Genomic DNA, 20,043 nt, shown 5'->3' with positions numbered 1-20,043 from the left:
GTTCACGTGACCTTCCGTAGCGTGGCCCTAGTTTATGTGCTCCCTGTGCCTTTCAACTTCAATCACAGGTCCGCAGGGTCACAGGTCAGACCCTGGTACTCAGCTGTTCCTACTGTGTAGTGAACCCTGCTCCCTGAATTCTCCTCTTCCTACAGCTCAGAGTGAGTCACGGGCTGCTGAGCTGCTCCTCCTAGCCTGAGCCCTAGTGTGTGAGATGAGGGAGATAAGTGTTCCCACCCAAAGCCACCTGTACTTCACCCTGAGAATGGACGAGGCCCTCTCGTCATACTCACCATTCTCCGCCAAGCTGCCCAGTTCCCCTCGCTTGTCGGTTCCGAGAGTGTGGTAAGTAACAGGGCCCTCCAATAGAAAACCTGAGGGTACAGTTGGGAGAATCTGTGGTGTTGAAGAACACTGATGTCCCCTGCCATGGTTCCATCCTGAGGAGAAAGGAGAAGACAGACACTAGAGGATGCAACTTTATGCAGTAGCTTGCAGCCCACGTACCAGAGAGCTGCAGAGAGAAAGTAAACTGGAGTCATCTGCACCCCTCACTGTTAATCCCTCCCTAGGACAGAGCCATGCGTGTCTTGGCCTGTGAGGCTGCTCACATCTTCCTCGGGTCCTCAAGTCATCTGCTCCCATTCACCACACAGATGTTCCACCCACACGGGTCCTGCCCCTCACTCACTTCGGTACCCCTGACCCGGTTCACATAGAGTTGATGGAAAGAAGGTAGAATAGGGAAATAAGGCATTTGAAAGGGAAAGCCAGCCCGCCAGCCATCCCAGCTTCCATCCAGAGGGCCTTCCGAGTGGTGAGTTGATTCGGGCCACGGCAGCGGCCCCGGCGAGGGGGAGCTAGGACTTTCCCCGACCCCATAGACTCCCAGGTCAGCCTGCCCTGCTGGCTCCACCCTGCTAGCTTCCCGCCAGCCATCCCTGCTTCCATCCAGAGGGCCTTCCGAGTGGTGAGTTGATTCGGGCCACGGCAGCGGCCCCGGCGAGGGGGAGCTAGGACTTTCCCCGACCCCATAGACTCCCAGGTCAGCCTGCCCTGCTGGCTCCACCCTGCTAGCTTCCCGCCAGCCATCCCAGCTTCCATCCAGAGGGCCTTCCGAGTGGTGAGTTGATTCGGGCCACGGCAGCGGCCCCGGCGAGGGGGAGCTAGGACTTTCCCCGACCCCATAGACTCCCAGGTCAGCCTGCCCTGCTGGCTCCACCCTGCTAGCTTCCCGCCCGCCAGCCATTCCTGCCTCCATCCAGAGGGCCTTCCGAGTGGTGAGTTGATTCGGGCCACGGCAGGGGCCCCGGCGAGGAGGAGCTAGGACTTTCCCCGACCCCATAGACTCCCAGGTCAGCCTGCAGTGCTGTGTCCACACTGCTAGGCTCTCCCGCCTGCCATCCCAGCTTCCATCCAGGTACAAATTTCTATATTTCTCCCCTCCCACTGAGGCCATAAAATTTCCCCAGTTCAGCTGCCTTGCACACTGGGCCTGCTCTGTAGGGGCATCCCGGAAAGAGGGAGTGCCTGTGCTTCAATACCCTGCCTGGGGAAAGGTAGGCATTCTATCAGTGAACTCCCTGCCCAACAAGGGAACCTGACCCGATACCAGAAGCTCCAATAGAGAGCATTTGATCGAAGAGATGGGCAGACGCCAAGGCAAGACCTCCTCCAACAATCTGAAAAACAACATGAAAATATCAGATCCCAACGACCCTACAACAGAAGGATTTGAACACTCTAACCCAGATGAAGTGGAAAAAAGTGCCATTATGAAAGCAATAGAGTCCCTTAAACAGGATATGAATAACTCCCTTAAGGAACTGGTCGAGAAGTATAACAAAAAGTTTGAAGAAATGAGTATAGAAATGGATGAGAAATATAACAAAAAGTTTGAAGAAATAAGTAAATCCGTGAGTGATACCCTGAGAAACCAAGAAAAAACAATCAAACAAGTAAAGGAAACAGTCCAAGAATTGAAAACTGAAATGGAGGCAATGAAGAAAACACAAAACGAGAACCGGCTGGATATGGAAAACCTAGGTAAACGAGCGGAGACTACAGAATCAAGCATAACCAATAGAATACAAGAGATAGAAGAACGAATCTCAGATTCTGAAGATACCATAGAGAAAATAAATGCTCTGGTCAGAGAAAACGGCAAATCCAACAAATTCTCTTCACAAAACATTCAGGAAATCTGGGACACAATAAAAAAACCAAATCTAAGAATAATAGGGATTGAAGAAGGAGAAGAACTGCAGATCAAAGGACCAGAAAATATATTCAACAAAATTATAGAAGAAAACTTTCCCAACCTAAAGAACGATATTCCTATGAAGGTTCAAGAAGCATACAGAACACCGAATAGATTGGATCAGAAAAAAACATCCCCGCGTCATATAATAATCAAAACACAAAACATAAATATTAAAGAAAAAATTTTAAGAGCTGCAAAGGAAAAAGGTCAAGTAACTTATAAAGGTAAACCTATCAGGCTTACACCGGATTTCTCTATGGAAACCATGAAAGCCAGAAGATCCTGGATAGAGGTACTGCAGAAACTAAGAGACCATGGATGCAAACCCAGACTAATATACCCTGCCAAGCTACTGTTCACTATCAACGGAGAAAACAAAATATTCCAGGATAAAAACAAATTTAAGCAATACGTAGCTACTAATCCAGCCTTACAGAGAATATTAGAAGGAAAATCACTACCGAAGGAATCCAACATTCCCAACACGGCCTACAATAACTCGAACATCTAGCGACCATTCACAAGCACAAATTAAAGAAGAAAAACACATATACTCTACTACCTAACAAAAAAAAAAATGACCGGAGTCAACAACCACTGGTCATTAATATCACTTAATATCAATGGACTCAATTCACCTATAAAGAGGCACAGACTTAGAGATTGGATACGAAAACAGGATCCAACATTCTGCTGTTTACAAGAAACACACCTCAACCACAAAGACAGACACCTACTCAGAGTAAAGGGTTGGGAAAAGGTTTTCCAAGCAAATGGGCCTAAGAAACAAGCAGGCGTGGCCATTCTAATATCTAACAAAATCGACTTCAAACTAAAATCAATCAGAAGAAATGGAGATGGACATTTCATACTCATAACTGGAACAATTCATCAGGAGGAAGTCTCAATCCTGAATATCTATGCTCCTAATATAAAGGCACCCACATATGTAAAAGAAACTCTTCTAGAACTCAAGGCGGTCATCAAACCACACACACTAATAGTAGGAGACTTCAACACTCCTCTCTCACCAATGGACAGGTCAATCAGACAGAAACCAAACAGAGAATTGAGAGACCTATTGGAGGTATTGAATCAAATGGACTTAACAGACATCTATAGAACACTCCACCCAAATAGGAAAGAATATACCTTTTTCTCTGCAGCTCATGGAACCTTCTCGAAAATTGACCACATACTCGGTAACAAAGTAAACTTCCACAGATACAAAAAAATATTAGTAACTACCTGTGTCTTGTCAGATCACCATGGACTAAAATTAGAATTCAACAACAATGCTCCCCCCAGGAAGCCAACAAACTCATGGAAACTGAACAGTCAACTACTAAATCACCCCTGGGTCAAGGAAGAAATAAAGAAAGAAATTAAACTCTTCCTTGAATTTAATGAAAACAAAGACACAACATACTCAAACCTATGGGACACTATGAAAGCAGTGCTAAGAGGAAAGTTCATAGCACTAAGTGCCCAATTAAAGAAAGCGGAGAAAGCACACATTGGAGAATTAACAGCACAATTGAAAGATCTAGAAAAAAAAGAAGCTGATTCACCCAGGAGGTCTAGAAGACTGGAAATAATCAAACTGAGGGCTGAAATCAACAAAATAGAAACAGAGAAAACAATCCAAAGAATCAATGAATCAAAAAGCTGGTTCTTGGAGAAAATCAACAAGATTGACAAACCCCTAGCCAAGTTAATCAAACGGCAGAGAGAGAACATGCAAATTAATAAGATCAGAAATGAAAAGGGGGACATAACCACAGACACAGAGGAAATTCAGAGAATCATTAGATCTTACTATGAAAGTTTATATGCCACAAAGTTGGAAAATGTAAAAGAAATGGACATTTTTTTAGATAAGTACCATATACCAAAGTTGAACCAAGAACAGGTGAACAACCTAAATAGACCTGTTAGTCGCGAAGAATTAGAAGCTGTTATCAAAAATCTCCCTACCAAAAAAAGCCCAGGACCAGATGGTTTCAATGCAGAATTCTACCAGAACTTCCAGGAAGAGCTAATACCTATACTCCTTAACGTATTCCACAATATAGAAACAGAAGAGTCATTGCCTAACTCCTTTTATGAAGCTACAGTTACCCTAATATCAAAACCACACAAAGACACAACCAAGAAAGAGAATTACAGGCCAATCTCACTCATGAACATCGACGCGAAAATTCTCAATAAAATACTGGCAAACCGAATCCAAGAGCACATTAGAAAAATTATCCATTATGATCAAGTCGGCTTCATTCCAGAGATGCAGGGCTGGTTCAACATACGCAAATCTATCAATGTAATCCATCATATAAATAAACTGAAAGAAAAAAACCATATGATCATTTCATTGGATGCTGAAAAAGCGTTTGACAAAATTCAACACCTATTTATGATAAAGGTGTTGGAGAGACTGGGGATACAAGGATCATACCTAAATATAATAAAAGCAATATACAGCAAGCCGACAGCTAACATCAAATTGAATGGAGAGAAACTCAAAGCCTTTCCACTAACATCAGGAACACGACAAGGCTGTTCACTCTCTCCATACCTCTTCAATATAGTGCTTGAAGTTCTAGCAATAGCAATAAGACAACATAAGGGGATCAAGGGGATTCGAATTGGAAAGGATGAAGTTAAACTTTAGTTATTTGCTGACGATATGATAGTGTACATAAGCGACCCCAAAAACTCTACCAAAGAACTCCTACAGCTGATAAACACCTTTAGTAACGTGGCAGGATACAAGATCAACTTCAAAAAATCAGTGGCACTCCTATACACAAAGGATAAAGGAGCAGAGAGGGAAATCAGAGAAACATCACCTTTCACGATAGCCACAAACACCATAAAATATCTTGGGGTTACTCTAACCAAGGATGTGAAAGACCTATTTGACAAGAACTTTAAGCCTTTGAAAAGATAAATTGAGGAGGATACCAGAAAATGGAAAGACCTCCCCTGCTCTTGGATTGGGAGAATCAACATAGTAAAAATGGCAATTCTACCAAAAGCAATCTACAGATTCAATGCAATCCCCATCAAAATCCCATCAAACTTCTTCACAGATCTTGAGAGAACGATGATCAAGTTTATATGGAAAAACAAAAAACCCAGGATAGCCAAAACAATCTTATACAATAAAAGAACTTCTGGAGGCATTACTATCCCTGACTTCAAACTCTATTATAGAGCTACAGTATTGAAAACAGCTTGGTATTGGCATAAGAACAGAGAAGTTGACCTATGGAATCGAATAGAAGACCCAGATACTAACCCTCAAACCTATGAACACCTAATTTTTGACAAGGGAGCTAAAGGTATACAATGGAAGAAGGAAAGCGTCTTTAACAAATGGTGCTGGCATAACTGGATGTCAACCTGTAAAAAAATGAAAGTAGATCCATATCTATCACCATGCACAAAAATCAAGTCCAAATGGATTAAAGACATCAACATTAATCCGTCCACTTTGAACCTGATAGAAGAGAAAGTGGGAAGTAGTCTACAAGATTTAGGCACAGGAGGCCTCTTCCTAAGCAGGACCCCAGCAGCACAGACAATAAGAGAAACAATGAATAAATGGGATCTACTGAAACTGGGAAGCTTCTGTAAAGCAAAGGACACTGTCAGTAGGACAAAAAGGCTGCCTTCTGACTGGGAGAAGATCTTCACCAACCCCTCATCAGACAAAGGTCTGATCTCCAAAATATACAAAGAACTCAAGAAACTAGGCACTAAAACTCTAATTAACCCAATTAAAAAATGGGGTACTGAACTTAACAGAGAATTCACAACAGATGAACTTCGAATGGCCAGAAGACACTTAAGGTCATGCTCAACCTCCTTAGCGATCAGGGAAATGCAAATCAAAACCACTTTGAGATACCATCTTACACCTGTCAGAATAGCTAAAGTCAAAAACACCAATGATATCCTATGCTGGAGAGGATGTGGGGTGAGGGGAACACTCATCCATTGTTGGTGGGAATGCAAACTCGTGCAGCCACTGTGGAAATCAGTGTGGCGGTTTCTCAGGAAACTGGGAGTCAACCTCCCTCAGGACCCAGCAATTCCACTCTTGGGAATATACCCTAAAGATTCCCGATCATACTACAAAAGCATTTGTTCTACTATGTTCATAGCAGCACTATTTGTAATAGCCAGAACCTGGAAACAGCCTAGGTGCCCCTCAATAGAAGAATGGTTAAAAAAGGTGTGGAACATATACACATTAGAGTTTTACTCAGCGGTAAAAAACAATGACATCTTGAATTTTGCATGCAAATGGATGGAAATAGAAAACGCTTTACTGAGTGAGGTAAGCCAGTCCCAAAAAGAGGAACACGGTATGTATTCACTCATAAGTGGATTCTAACCATAATTAAAGGTCTTTGAGCCTATTATTCGTGATCCTAGAGAAGCTAAATAAGAAGATGAACCTGATGAAGATTATTTAGCTATCCACCAGGAGGTAGGAAATAGACAAGAGTCCCAGGTAACCTCGGGTGCATGGGGGGGAGGGAGGGTCGATGGAAGGGGAGAAGGTTAGAGAGAAGGGAGTAGGGGAAGAAAGGGGAAAGCTTGGTGGCCTGGGATGGGGGGGGAGGGAGGAAGGATGAACAAGGGATCAGGGAAGATTATATTTCAACTAAGGGACCCATTTTAGGGTTTACAGGAGACTTGAGTATATATGGGATCCCAGGTCCAAGGAGAGATCCCCCAGATTGCTCTCTGGACAGAGGAGTGGGTGCCTGAATCGGCCGTGGCCCATGTCCATACTGATGTATATTTTGCTTATCACCATAGATCCTGCATCTGATGAAGGATGGCGATACAGTCGGAAACCCACATTGCAGCACGGGACTGAGCCCCCCGAGGTCCAAATGAGGAGCAGAAGGAGGAAGAACATGAAAAACGAAGTCAGTACTGCGAGGGATGCCATCACCCACTGATACAAGGGAACGGATCTGATGAGAGTTTACCAAGGCCAGTTGGACTGGGACTGAAAGAGGATGTGATCTAACCAGACTCTCCGAATTTGGCCGGATTCTCTGACTGTGGCTGACCCGAAGTCTTTCTGAAAAGCCATTGACTATGACACTGGGACCTGTTTCCTCTACATATAATGGATTTTGGGGATCCAGTCTGTTTGGACACTCACCTTCCTGGACCTGGAGGGAGGGGGAAGGAACTGGAACTTCCCACAGGGCAGGAAACCCTGACCGCCCTGGGGGACGAAGAGGGAGGAGGAGGGGGAGTAGGGGGAGTGGGAGGGTGTTGGGAGGGGGGGTGGAAATGGAAACTTTTATAATTTAATAAAATTTACTAAAAAAAAAAAAAAAAAAAAAAAAAAAAAGAAAGGGAAAGCCAGGCTTCCTAGCTTAGATCTGCATCAGCTCCTCTGCCGACAATAGGAAATTATTTGGCTACCCAAACAGAGAAGCCCGTTTCTCTTCCTTGGGAACACGGTGATTATACACACGAGAGGGAGTAAATAAGATAAAAGACATAATGCTCGGTGGATTTTTCACTGGGTGAGCAGAATGAAAATCATTTGAACGTATTCCTGTGGAAAAAATAATCAATTTTTCATAGACTTGTTATAGGTTTCATAAAATATATTGCACACATATTTTTAAAGTAAGAAAATGGCTTTTTAATGATACTTAAAATATATGGCATGGCAAAAATTATCTAAAATGTGTTTCTGAGGCCTGAAGTTTGGCACTGCCTGCTGAAATATAGATGATTTGGGTAAGCCTGTCTTCTTGGGATAAATGTGGAACCCAGCACATCTTATTATAAAGCTAATATGAAGAACTCGGTACTCAGGCAGTTAAGTAATTGGCATAAATCCTCCCAAGATATTAAATCCCCTAAACTTCTACTATTTGCCAGTTGCCCAGTAGCCTGTATACATTAAATAACTGCTTTTAACCCAGAGGCCAGTGAGAAAGAAACAAAGTTCACATAGAAAAAGCCAGCCCAACACAGAACGCAAGTATGGGCACCATCAAGAGAAATAAGCTAACAGACATCCCAGGACATGTACCAGAGCTGAAAACACAGGACTACACCATCAGCAAGACCTGGGCCTCTACCTCTGCTGCAGACACACTAGCTCGGTTGTCTGAGCAACTGGCTTGATTTCCATATTGGTTAGTAAGCTTCTCGCAGGAATGCTAGCCATTATTTGGAAAACACCGCTCCAAATCCTTGTCTACCTCCTGTAAACACTGAATGGTGGTCCATAGGAACATGCAGAAACAGAGAGGGCAAACTCTGGGGACAAGAGCACAGAAAACAAACACAATCCAGCATCTTTAAAGCCATCGCCAGCAAACATCGCCATTTCTCCAGAGAATAGGCCTATTTGTCACTGCCTAAAAACTAAAGTCTTTCTTCCCTTTGCCAAGTAGGAATGTGCGTGGCACATAGCTAGTATATCATACACAGCCATCCTTTGCTACCCAAAGGATTGATTCCTGGACCCACAAGGGAGAGCAAAATCTAAAGGATATTTACATCCCTTATTAGAAAGTTGCAGTGTCTGCATAGAACTCCTAAACACTCTCCCACCTACCTTAACCTTCTAGATGGTTTGCAATAGCCAGTCCCATGCAAATGCTATGCAAATAGTCCCTGAACTGTCTTATTTAAGAATATAGACAAGAAAAGATTGTACATATTTAAGTCAGACATTTTTCAGACCACTTTAAATCATAGTTTGTGGATAGACATGAAAACCAAATATCTAGGGATGATGGAGCTGATAGATAAGAGAATATTTGAAATTACTTCTAGAATACCCAGTATATGAAAGTTACTACCACCACCCCTGGCCATGCATACATAATTAAGCTGTCCCTCTCTTTCTTTTTTCCCTATTACACAGCCAGTACTATGCTGTTACACTACAGCTCGTCTGGCACCTTTTTCTAACGAGTTCTAAGCATGACCCATGTCAGAAAATTTAGGTTTTACCTTCGAAGACAGTAACAAACCCAAAACAAGGAACTGGACAGCTTTGTGACCCCAAGAGGCAGAGGCCAAAAGTCTCCAGAAGGAAAGGTCACCTTGGGGGCCTCCAGTTGGCTGAAAGGACTCTGGGAGCTCGAGGAAGGGCACAGAAATAGGAACAGATGCTGAATTTCCTAGAGATGAGAAAACAGACCTAGATTTAGAGGCAGAAATAAGCATAGTGTTTGCTGATAGGGATGAGAGCGCCTGTTGGACACAGGGCTCATTACAGGGTGGGACTTCCTGGGGAACAGGGGTAATAAGCAGTCTGAGAAGTTCATCTTTTACATAGAGGAGTCATTCTGGCTCATGAGCAGGAATGGCAGAAGTGTCCTCAGTGTGGCAAGAACTCACCCCAGGATTCCGTTAAAGAGCACGCTCTCCCTGACACTGAGTTAATGATTTCATTTGCACTCGGCTTTCCAATATCCCATCTCAGTGGTTCCCAACTTAGGGACCACGGCGTTACGGCAGAGGCCCCCAAAGTCATATAAGCACTGCCTGGAGAACAGCGAATGGCTTGCTCCCAGGACATTGCCACTATTTTGTCCTAATATGTGGAGGTGCTGTAAGACATAAAATGCAAATTCGTTCGAAAGTTAACGGTAACCTGAGTCGCCCCAGGCATCCTGGGCGACACACAGAGTCACTTTAACAATAACCGAAATGTCACTGGCTCGGATTTCCCCTGCACAGGGATTCTGCCTCCAGTAAACTGCCCCCTCCAGGATTCCTAGAGATTTTGCAGACCTTCCTGGAAACAAATCCATCCTCCCCAGAGAGCCACTGGGTGGCACTACACCCGCATCGTCCTGACATCACCGCGGTGAGGTCGCTCAGGAGCAGAACAAAAATGCCTGTGGGTTACACGGCACAGTGAGGGGCAGACACCTCATTATTCCCCCAAACAGAAATGCTTGTGCCATTATGGTTCTACTGAAGTTTGTTTTCTAAATAGCTTTTCCAGTTTTTACTTAACAGCTCTTAAACTTTAAGTGGACAGAGTAGTATTCATACATTGGTCGTTCAAGAAGAGCAGAGCTGTATTTCCTCCTACCCGGTACCCAGAATTCCCTCTCACGCACGATTCTCTTTGACCAGCAATTAAGCTTTTAAGTATGTGAGGAAAGAATGCAAACTGTAGAAAGACGAGACCTGTAGACACTTTGCAAGAGCGAATGGGGGAAAGACTAGTGAAGAAATAGCCCATCGCGCCATTCATTACAGACGATAGGCAGACATTAAAAGCAGTGAGGTTAGCATCCAGATTTTGTTACTGGAGATCCCTGGGGCACACTGATAACTCGAATTTGCCAGTTAACATACATCGGCTATATTGTGCTCTCTTCTTAGAAGTAGAAGGCGTGAGTTAGCCACATGGGTACGCATATATTCAAAGTGAAGCCCCCTGGGGTGGTGATAGCCTCCCTCTCCCATCCCTAATGAAGACAGCTTTCTCACCACCACTCAGTCTTTTTACAGAACTAACCAGAGGTAGGTGTGCATGTATGCTGTGCCCTCCTCCACCCCGGCTCCCACCCCGTACTGTGCACGCCAGACAAGCACTCTGCTCCTTAGCTACACACCAGCCCTGTGCTGGGAGATCCTAAGAGAGAGGGTTAATGTCCAAACTGCCTTACTAAATGAAACAAGAAATCATAGATAAACATGGACAGGCAGACCAGAACTGGGGAAAACCAAAACTCCAGTTTGTAAAAGAAACGGTGTTTGCAACAAATGCCTCCAGGCTTGGACCATGGGAGAGAAAGAGGGCAAAGCAGGGGCAGCCTGCTCTTGTGCCTCAGCCACCCTGCCTGCTTCGCTCCAGTCCTGGCCCGCCTTGGTTCTTCCTATCTCCGTCGAATTGCATTTCAATTCACCTGCAGACACTATTTGCCACACACATGGTTTAGATCTTGTATGTGACCCTGGCCATTTCAAAAATATAGTTCACTGGGTGCTCATAACAGTCTCTGAGGAAACATAAGCATTACCTCCCATTTTGTAGAGAATGGGGGAGGTCAGAAATCTTGTCCATGGTCAGTGTCAGGCAAGCTCCACCCAGTTCAGTCGCCCAGTGACTGCTCCAAAAGCATTGGCATTGCATCTTCCATCTATAGGCTCCGGATCTCTTCCTTTGCCCCCACCTCAAATCTTGGCTAGCGTCTAGCCAAGGCTGCTGGCTACTTAGAATGAATGCCCCTGAATCCTCCACTCCCTGCAACCTTCCACAAAGGCCACAAGTTTTAGTCCTTAGTCTGCTGCTTCCAGCTATGAGGATGGGCAGTTAGGGAAGACACTTGCCCAGAAGGTCTTGGAGTCAGTCCCAGCTAGGATCCATGTTGCCCCTAGCTTTCAGTGTCTCTGGCCTTTCTCTTACTGAAGAAGAAAACATACCAGCAGGCGTGGGGCCAATGTCTGGAGCTCAGTAAAGGAAACTGAAAGTCTGATTTGGATGTTAATTCAACCAGGCCACGATGCACCCTGTATATCTAAGGTACCACCAAAACCCCAACAACAAATTTCATCAAAATGAAAATTCTTCCCCATAGCCGGTACACATTTCTTTTTCTTGGTTCTCAACTGGTCCATTTGAGAACTGGAAGTATAATAAACTCGTTTTCAAATTGTGATTTTGTGTTTGTGCGTGTGTACATATGTGCATGGGCGAGTGTGTATGTGTGTGTGCAGAGATCTAGATCACACTTGTCGGAATTTATTCCGTTATTAGAGGTCCTTCCTACAGCCTGGATCTTAGGCATTATTAGATAAAGCTTTGCCTCCCTCTGCTGTTGAGAAGGAGAATTGTGTGTGGCAAAAACAAAATCTAAATTGGAGGAAACATTCCAAGGAAACTCTACCTAAGAATATTTGTCTAAGTTGTGTAAAGTGACTGTAGAGAGGGTTAGTATTACAGCATTGTCCATAGAACACTTGAATGGATACTTCTCAGAAGAATTCACCTTCAAACCCGGCAATATCAGATCGGTGAGGCATGCTCACCTGTGTAGCAGAACAAAATCAATCAAGTGATTCTTTGGTCACCGGACTAAAAGATTCAAGATTGATTTTTTCCCCTTTTAGTAAAATATGAAACTCCCTGGAAACTGTAGGTATTACTGGGGTCCTGTATCTTATGAGGATTTATGTGGCAAAGGCATAGCCATTTGTCTGAAAACTTGCCTTCGACAGCTATACAGATGGTTGAATTTGCATGAGCTCATCAGGCAATGATTTTTAAAAGCATTAACCTCAGAAATGGGAGGGGGAATAGAGGTTTGCTGCTAAGTACTAGGGTTCTCAATCATAAAACTAAATATTCCCTTGCAAACTCGGCTGTATGATAATCAGCTATGACCTCTTGCGAAAGTTGGTGATCTGTGGGAAACTCTGAATGTCTAAAAGAGCCGGATTTTGTCCTCAATGTGACACAGAATGGAAAGCTGTTTACAGGAAGTCTCTCCTCCTGAGGAAGACGCCTGCACACTACAGATAGCAGCAAAGCCCTGCCAGGCCCTTCTCACTTACCGGCTGAGTCCCTAGCGTATGAGGGCCCCTCTTCAATGCGTGTTCCCACTCGAGCATGCAGCTGTCCTAAGAGGGCTCCATGTCTAGATAGCATCAACCAAGGTCAAAGAAACAAAGAGGGGGTGCTTTAAGAGCAAGGTCCATGCCTGGCAGCCAAGGCTCTCTTAGGGACTCCCCCTTTGGCCTGTGGAGGAAGGTACACAGGAGAGAAGAGCTTCTGTGGAAGAGAAGAGCCGGGAAAGCTTCTCCACACAACCGGACTACCCTCCCCTGAATTCAGACCTAGGCCAGACCAGAAGTTGTCTTTCTTTGTAAGGGGGCGGAGGCATGAGGGTGCCACAATACACACATGTGGAGGTCAGAGGACGAAAACCCGCCCTCTCCTTCCACCCTGTGAGTAAAGGCATAGAAATCAGGGTGTTAGACTTGGCTGTGGGCGGCTTTACCTGCTCAGCCATCTTGCTAGCCCCAGACATTGTCATTTTAACAAATGACTCAAGTGATTTTTTTTTCCCAGTTTGAGGGATTGACCCTAGGGTCACAGGCATGCGAGGTAAGCTAACTTTACCACTGATCTATAACCCCAGCCCTCCAGGCGATTTTATCGCCTGAGAAGAGGAGAAAAGCATTAGCTCAGTGACAGCAGGGTGGAGAGACAGACAGCAGTTTGGGCTGCTGACCATAAGATCACCATCCTGATGACACACACGCAGCCAAGCCATCTTGCGGGCAAGTGGGAGAAACTACCATCCGATGCTTTAGTCATAAAGAGGGGTGACTGGCCGTCATCTGGGGTTTCCTACCTGAACACCGAGAATGCCATTTGAAAAAGACACGGCTGCTTGCTGTCACCCTGTTGAGGTGTTGTCTGTCAGGCAGCTGACCTGCAGGAGATTCTCCCAAATACTATGAAGCCTCCCTCCCAGCAGGAAGCAAAGTCAGTATTAGATTTTACCCTCCCCTCCACAGGGAGCAGCACCTCCAAAGCCAGATCCAGGTTTGTAGCATCCCCTGACTACACCACTGAACGATGGAGAGGAGGACACCGGTGGGTCCAGCACAAATTGAAATTGAAGCTTCAAGCCATCACATTGACTGTGGCAGCAGAATTCCAAGATGGCTCTAAGACTGTCCTCTCCCATGTCACACACCCTCTTCCCAAACATCCAGTCACATAGGTCTGATTCGATGAGATGGGCTCTTTAAATCTGGTCTGGAGGTCAGAGACAGGCCAATGAGAGAGAATCTCAGTATAAGAAAGATGATATGGGAGTAACCGGGCTAGCAGGAATAAAGGTATCCCAAATAGACACTCGGGCCTCTGTATTTGCAGGTCAAACTCTTAAAACAGTGATTCCCCAACAACTTGGACTATCTCCCAGAATCTCACGTTAGGAGAAGGAAAAGGCTGGAGCTTAGTGCCAACCACAGGAGGGGTTTGTCTCCCAGGAAGTTTCCACACAGTCCTGACGGTTCATCAGACCTTCTCCCGGGAGAGACCGGAACTGAGTCCGTGACAGTCAGTGACGGGTAGGACCACACCTTGACCAGGACTGCTCCACATACACATTCCTCTTTCCTTCTAGTCAAGCCTATGCTTCGTGCCATGGCCCTGGAGATGGGGCTGGGGAATCACTGGGCTGCTTTGTTCCCCTTCTCAGTGTGGCCGTATCGAATAATCCCCTTGCTCTGCTTTTCGATATGACTTGTTTAACTGTCCGTTTGAGGACAGATGGCCAAGTCTTGCTAATCGGAGCTTCCAGGGCTCAAGCTCTGACCCTAACAACTCCAGTAACTGCGAGAATCCATGACCGGTTTTAAAGCGAAGGGACCGTGAGATACAGAATTTGGAAGGACTCAAAGCTGAGCACTCTCGGGGGACATCGCCAAGGTAAGGGGCCCTTTCCCTGCATCCATCAGGAATGGGTTCTGCTGTCAGTGAGTGACTGTGTGCGTGACTGAGCATGTAAATGGCTAACTGACTGTGTGAGTGCGTATGAGTGAGTGAGTGAGTGAGTGAGTGTGTGTGTGTGTGTGTGTGTGAGAGAGAGAGAGAGAGAGAGACAGTGAGTGTGTGTGTGACGAGTGAGTGAGTGTGTGTGAGTAAGTGAGTGTATTAGTTAGAAGACACAGCTTCCATTGAGAGCCACAGCCTTGGCCAGCACCACACATGCACAGCAGGGACCATACCCATATCTATGGCATGCCCAGTTTTTACGCACAATGCCATAGAGATAATAAATTCACATCTGACCCGGGACATGAAAGTAGAAAGTGATGCAGAGAAGTCTCAGGCTTTGGTGTCCAGCTCACTACTGGGAAGGATAGAATCCAACAGTATCTTGTTTTAAATGCAGACAGATTAGAGTCATGGTCACTCAGTCTACCTAGATGCACTCAGGAAAGATAAATAAAGAGTGTCCGTCATGAGAGACTAACATTTGAAACCCAGTCGTGGAGCAAGAACTCTAAGAAGACTGCCCTAAGAGTTTGGAAAGCAAAGCAACCGACTCTGGATCAAGAAAGGATGGAACTGCACATGAAGGACACAGGATAAGCCAGGAACAAAAGCACAGTGCTTAGAACTAGAAGAGACTTCCAGTGGCAAGAACAGCTGAGAGTGTACTGGGTTTTGGGCTGTGGTCTCTATCCCAGGACACCCCGGGGAATCCAGTGCATCTTGTAGGACCTTCCTGCATCCTGGGAAATCATAGTTCACACTGCCAAGCTCGCTGTTGGAGTGGCTGTGCTCAGTCTTTCTGCCCTGCTTGAAGACAGCGCTATTTATTTGTGCCCAGAATGGTGTGTGAGTCGCATGCTGTCCCTAACAATGGCCCTGCCAACTGCATACAGGCGCCACCATCAAGTGCCGTATAGTCACAGATTGGAGGGTCACATCACCTTCCAGCACTTAGGCTATCCAGAGATCCTTAAAATCTTCCTCAGACTGAGGTATGGGCACCAGGAGGCAGAAGGAATGCCAGCACAAAGGTAGAACGTACTGGAATTCCGATTGGCCCCGCTCCCAAACAGCCTTTTAACAGAGATGTCTAATTGATCTTTATTGAGCAGAACCTTCCCTTCTGCTTACAAACGAAATGAGCGTTCTCCCCTCTGGTTCTGTCTAGAGAAGTTAATAGTCTCAGTTTTCTCTTACAGCAGAGCAACTTAATGACCGGAGACTATCATAAATAGAGTTTATTGTCCAAAATACAAGCTGCAGTCTCATCGGCCTGCCCCACTGAGAATGCCTTGTTCATAGATGTTGATTTTTACATCTCTCCCAGCCAACGTGCTCACTGTGCCTATGGACGAGGGTCTGCAGGCTGCTTAACAAAATAAATAAATAAATAAATGCCCTCAACAATCTGCAGTTTTTATTTTTTTTTCCCCACAGCTGCTATACTAAGCACCAGTGTGAAACTCTCCAGCCCCATGGGTTGCACTCACACAATCTGCGTGTTCAGTGCTTTCAAGACTCACGCTCACCACTGCCTGTAAGACCCAGAGAGTGGTTGAGAGGAAGAAGGGTTCCAAGCTCCCTGAGCACATTTGTCGAGGACTTTATTGAATTTAGCATTACTTCCTGCAAGAATCTTCAAACATGACCCGGGGTGGGGGAGCAAAAGTTCCATGGTCGTGCTAGGAAACTCGGGGTTTGTGCCTTTACTGACACACTGTAGGGGCTGGGTATTCCTGACATCTAGAGGATGGTACTTGAGCAATCCCTGCCTAGGGATGTGTCCTAGTCATGAATGAGGCTCCTGCTTCTAGTTGTTGATCTTGCCCCTACCTGCTTCTCCAGTTTACCATGTTAAGAATGGTAGACACAATAGCTATAATTAGTATAAGTCAGTATAAGCCAACACTGGAACCTGAATATATATATGCCGGGCCGGGCATGGTGGCACACACCTTTAATTCCAGCACTTGGAAGGCAAAGGCAGATGGATCTACATGAATTCAAGGCCAGCCTGATCTACAGAATGAGTTCCAGTACAGCCAGGGTTACATAGAGAAACCCTGTCTCAAAACACACACACACACACACACAGACAAAGATTTAAGTGTTCTCAAACAAGACAAATTTTTGATATCAGAGCTATCCAACAAAAAACAAAAACCAAACACTAGGATATGATCACACCACATATGGTTCTAACAAATCCCCAACTGGCCAACAAAAGACAGTGAGAGGGTCAAACCTGGTGTGTGCTGCAAAACACAATGAAGACAGGGTAAGGTGTGGACTGAGGCTGGAGGATGTGGCTTTCCTTCTGTTTCTATCACAGATAAACCCTTAGAACTTGTTCTTAGCAGGTCCTTGCCAGGTATATGGACTGAACGTCATCCCCTAAAATAATCTGTGTGGAAGCCATAACCCCTGGGGCCTCAGAACGGAACTGAATGAAAATGGGGCTTTTGAAAAATTTTTGGTTGAGGTAAAAAGAGGCCTCGACCAACCTGATTGGTGTCCTTGGAGAAAGTGATGCCAAAAATTCAGGGCCACAGTGGACAGACCATACGCAAATTCCTAAAGAAGGTATCATCTGCTGACCTCAGAGACCCTGCAGGAGGGCCCCACCCACCTGGGTCCTAGCTTCCAACCTCCAGAAGTCCAGAAAGCATCAGGTAATGGATGCGCTAGGAGCGGACAGGTATATGTATAACGGCAAGGGATACTTCCCAAGGAAGTGCTGTCTCCAGGTAGAGTTTCTATGACCTTAAATACCTTTGGGCTTTTTCAGAGGGGTATTTGAGGTGCTACACTCCAAAGCACCAGGTCATTAGTCAGTCCAGATGCAGACCTTTGGCCTGCTGCCTACTAGCTGCTTTTCAACTGACACGGCACCACCCCGCGAGGACCACACTGCACCAGGCAGTAGCAACACACACACACACACACACACACATACACACACACGCACACACACACACACACACACACACACACACACACACACACACAATGTTTCTCTAAGCATGTGTAGAAGATGGAACCTCAGTTTACAAGTCTGAGACAACAGAAGTGGCAGGCTCATGACAGGGACTTGAACTTAGGGTCTCCTGGCTTAGGATGGGAATCCACAGCTGTCTGACTCCCAGATAACAAATGTGGAACGAGTCCTTCAATAGGCAACACCAATAAAATGCCGCTTCCTACCGAGAGCTACTCTGAACGCACTGCACACTTTGGGTGAGCCTCAACCATCACCTTGGCACGGCAGCACTGAGCTCTGAGCTGCGTTCTTCTTCACTGCGCTGATTGCCAGGGAGACACTAGGTGCAAGTCACAAGCTGCATACTTGTGACTGTAGAAACGTCTCCAGAGCTTGCCATATACTGCTAGGAAAAACAATTACTTCTGTGGAAAGGGACTTCCCTACCCTACCCATGTGTGAGACAGTTACAAGACGAGATAATTTTCCATGTCTATGATATGCATTAGAAGAACGTTCCTGGGCTGGGTGGAGGTGGCACACACCTTTAATCCCAGCACTTGGGAGGCAGAGGCAGGCAAATTTCTATGAGTTGGAGTCCAGACTGGTCTACAGAGCTAAATTTACAGGACTGCCAGAGCTGTTACACAGAGAAATCTTGTTTTGAAAAACCAACTAATAACAACAACAGCAACAACAACAATAACAAAGGGAGGGCATCCCATCCCTTTGTGCAGTACACAATCTATCCACCTGTACACAGCAGCCCTCTTCAGCTTTACTGGTGTTAATCTACCCTACCTTTGATCATTCCTTTCTACTTAGCTAACTTCTAAAATATTGAAGGGACCCAAGAGTAACAGGACCATCAGACTACAAGCTTCCTGGATTACATTTGGAGTTGAGTTTAGGAAGGACCAGGTTCTACTCTGTGTCTCTTCACACAATAGAAACCCTAACTAAGACACAAGGCCTTTTAGGTCATTTGATACCACCCTGACTCAACCATGAAAAAGAAGCAGGGTTTCATGGAGAACAAGTCCTGCCTTACTTTCAATGACCAGATCCTCACCAAACCTACAGATACAGCACTTACAGCACAGCCAAGCATTGAGTTCCAGAGCACAGCACCACAAGGTTGTATTCTGACTCAGAGCATTTCCCAGGAAGGCCATGAGTCATGCACTGCAGCCAGAACTGCAGGCCAGGAGCATGGACCAGGGTCTCCAGATAGCTCATTCTCTCACGGACACACACTGGAGCCACACTGACAGAACAGCGCCTCAATGGAAAGCTTTCCTTGAGATCAGAAGCAAGTCCGGGACACCCAGTCTCTCGACTGCTCTTAACACATTACTCTCGGCTAACACAGTACTCAGCGCAGTACTCAGTTAGCACAGTACTCGGTCAACGCAGCACTCACTCAGTTAGCACAGCACTCACTCAGTTAACACAGTACTCACTCAGTTAACACAGTACTCACTCAGTTAACACAGCACTCACTCAGTTAACACAGTGCTCACTCAGTTTACACAGCACGCACTCAGTTAACACAGCACTCACTCAGTTAACATAGTACTCACTCAGTTAACACAGTACTCACTCAGTTAACACAGTACTCACTCAGTTAACACAGCACTCACTCAGTTAACACAGTACTCACTCAATTAACACAGTAGTCAAAGCCCTAGACAGAGCAGCTGGGCCTGACAAAGCTTTAAGGCAGCCACACTAGAGAGTGATGAGAGAAATGGTCTTAGTTCCCAGATGATGGGTCTCTGTAAGAAGAAAAGCCTAAGACTTCCTCAAAAAATGTTATTAAGACTAATACAAATTCTGCCAAAATAAAACACTGAAACAAACAAAATAACAAACAAAAAACCCAACAAATTCAGTCAAATTGCAGGATACAAGATTAACACTCACAAACTGCAGCCGCCGGTGCTGTGGCATACCTGTAACCCAGCACTGGGCAGTCAGAGGAGGGAACGGTGCTAGTTCCTGCTGCTCCCGGCTATGTGCAGAAACCCTGTCTCAAGAAACAAAGTTAGTCATCTATGTACACACTAGCAATTAACATTCTGAATGGGGAAATCAAGAAAAATATAATTATACAAACATACTTAAATATAGACAGTTTTTGAGATAGGAACAAGCTAGGTTGGCTTTCACATGGCAACCCTCCTTGCTCACTCTCCCAAGTGCTGGGATTACAGACATATGCAACCACACCCACCTCAGAATACCAGAATTAACTGAACAAAG

The 20,043-nt window shown here is 45.4% G+C and overlaps 1 long non-coding RNA gene across 2 annotated transcripts in view; it reads right to left on the bottom strand.

The window, feature by feature from the left end:
- Positions 1-20,043, bottom strand: part of LOC125397467 (uncharacterized) — an 82,567-nt gene that overhangs the window by 50,840 nt on the left and 11,684 nt on the right. For both annotated transcript variants that reach the window (XR_015003228.2, XR_015003226.2), the window contains exon 2: positions 294-440. This is a non-coding gene — a long non-coding RNA (uncharacterized LOC125397467). The remainder of the gene's footprint in view (positions 1-293; positions 441-20,043) is intronic.

The sequence above is a fragment of the Myodes glareolus genome, chromosome 7, assembly GCF_982192425.1.
Source record: "Myodes glareolus chromosome 7, mMyoGla1.1, whole genome shotgun sequence".
NCBI classification, from domain to species: Eukaryota; Metazoa; Chordata; class Mammalia; order Rodentia; family Cricetidae; genus Myodes; species Myodes glareolus.
The sequence above is the reverse complement of the archived record's forward strand: the minus strand, read 5'-3'. Positions and strand labels throughout refer to the sequence as shown.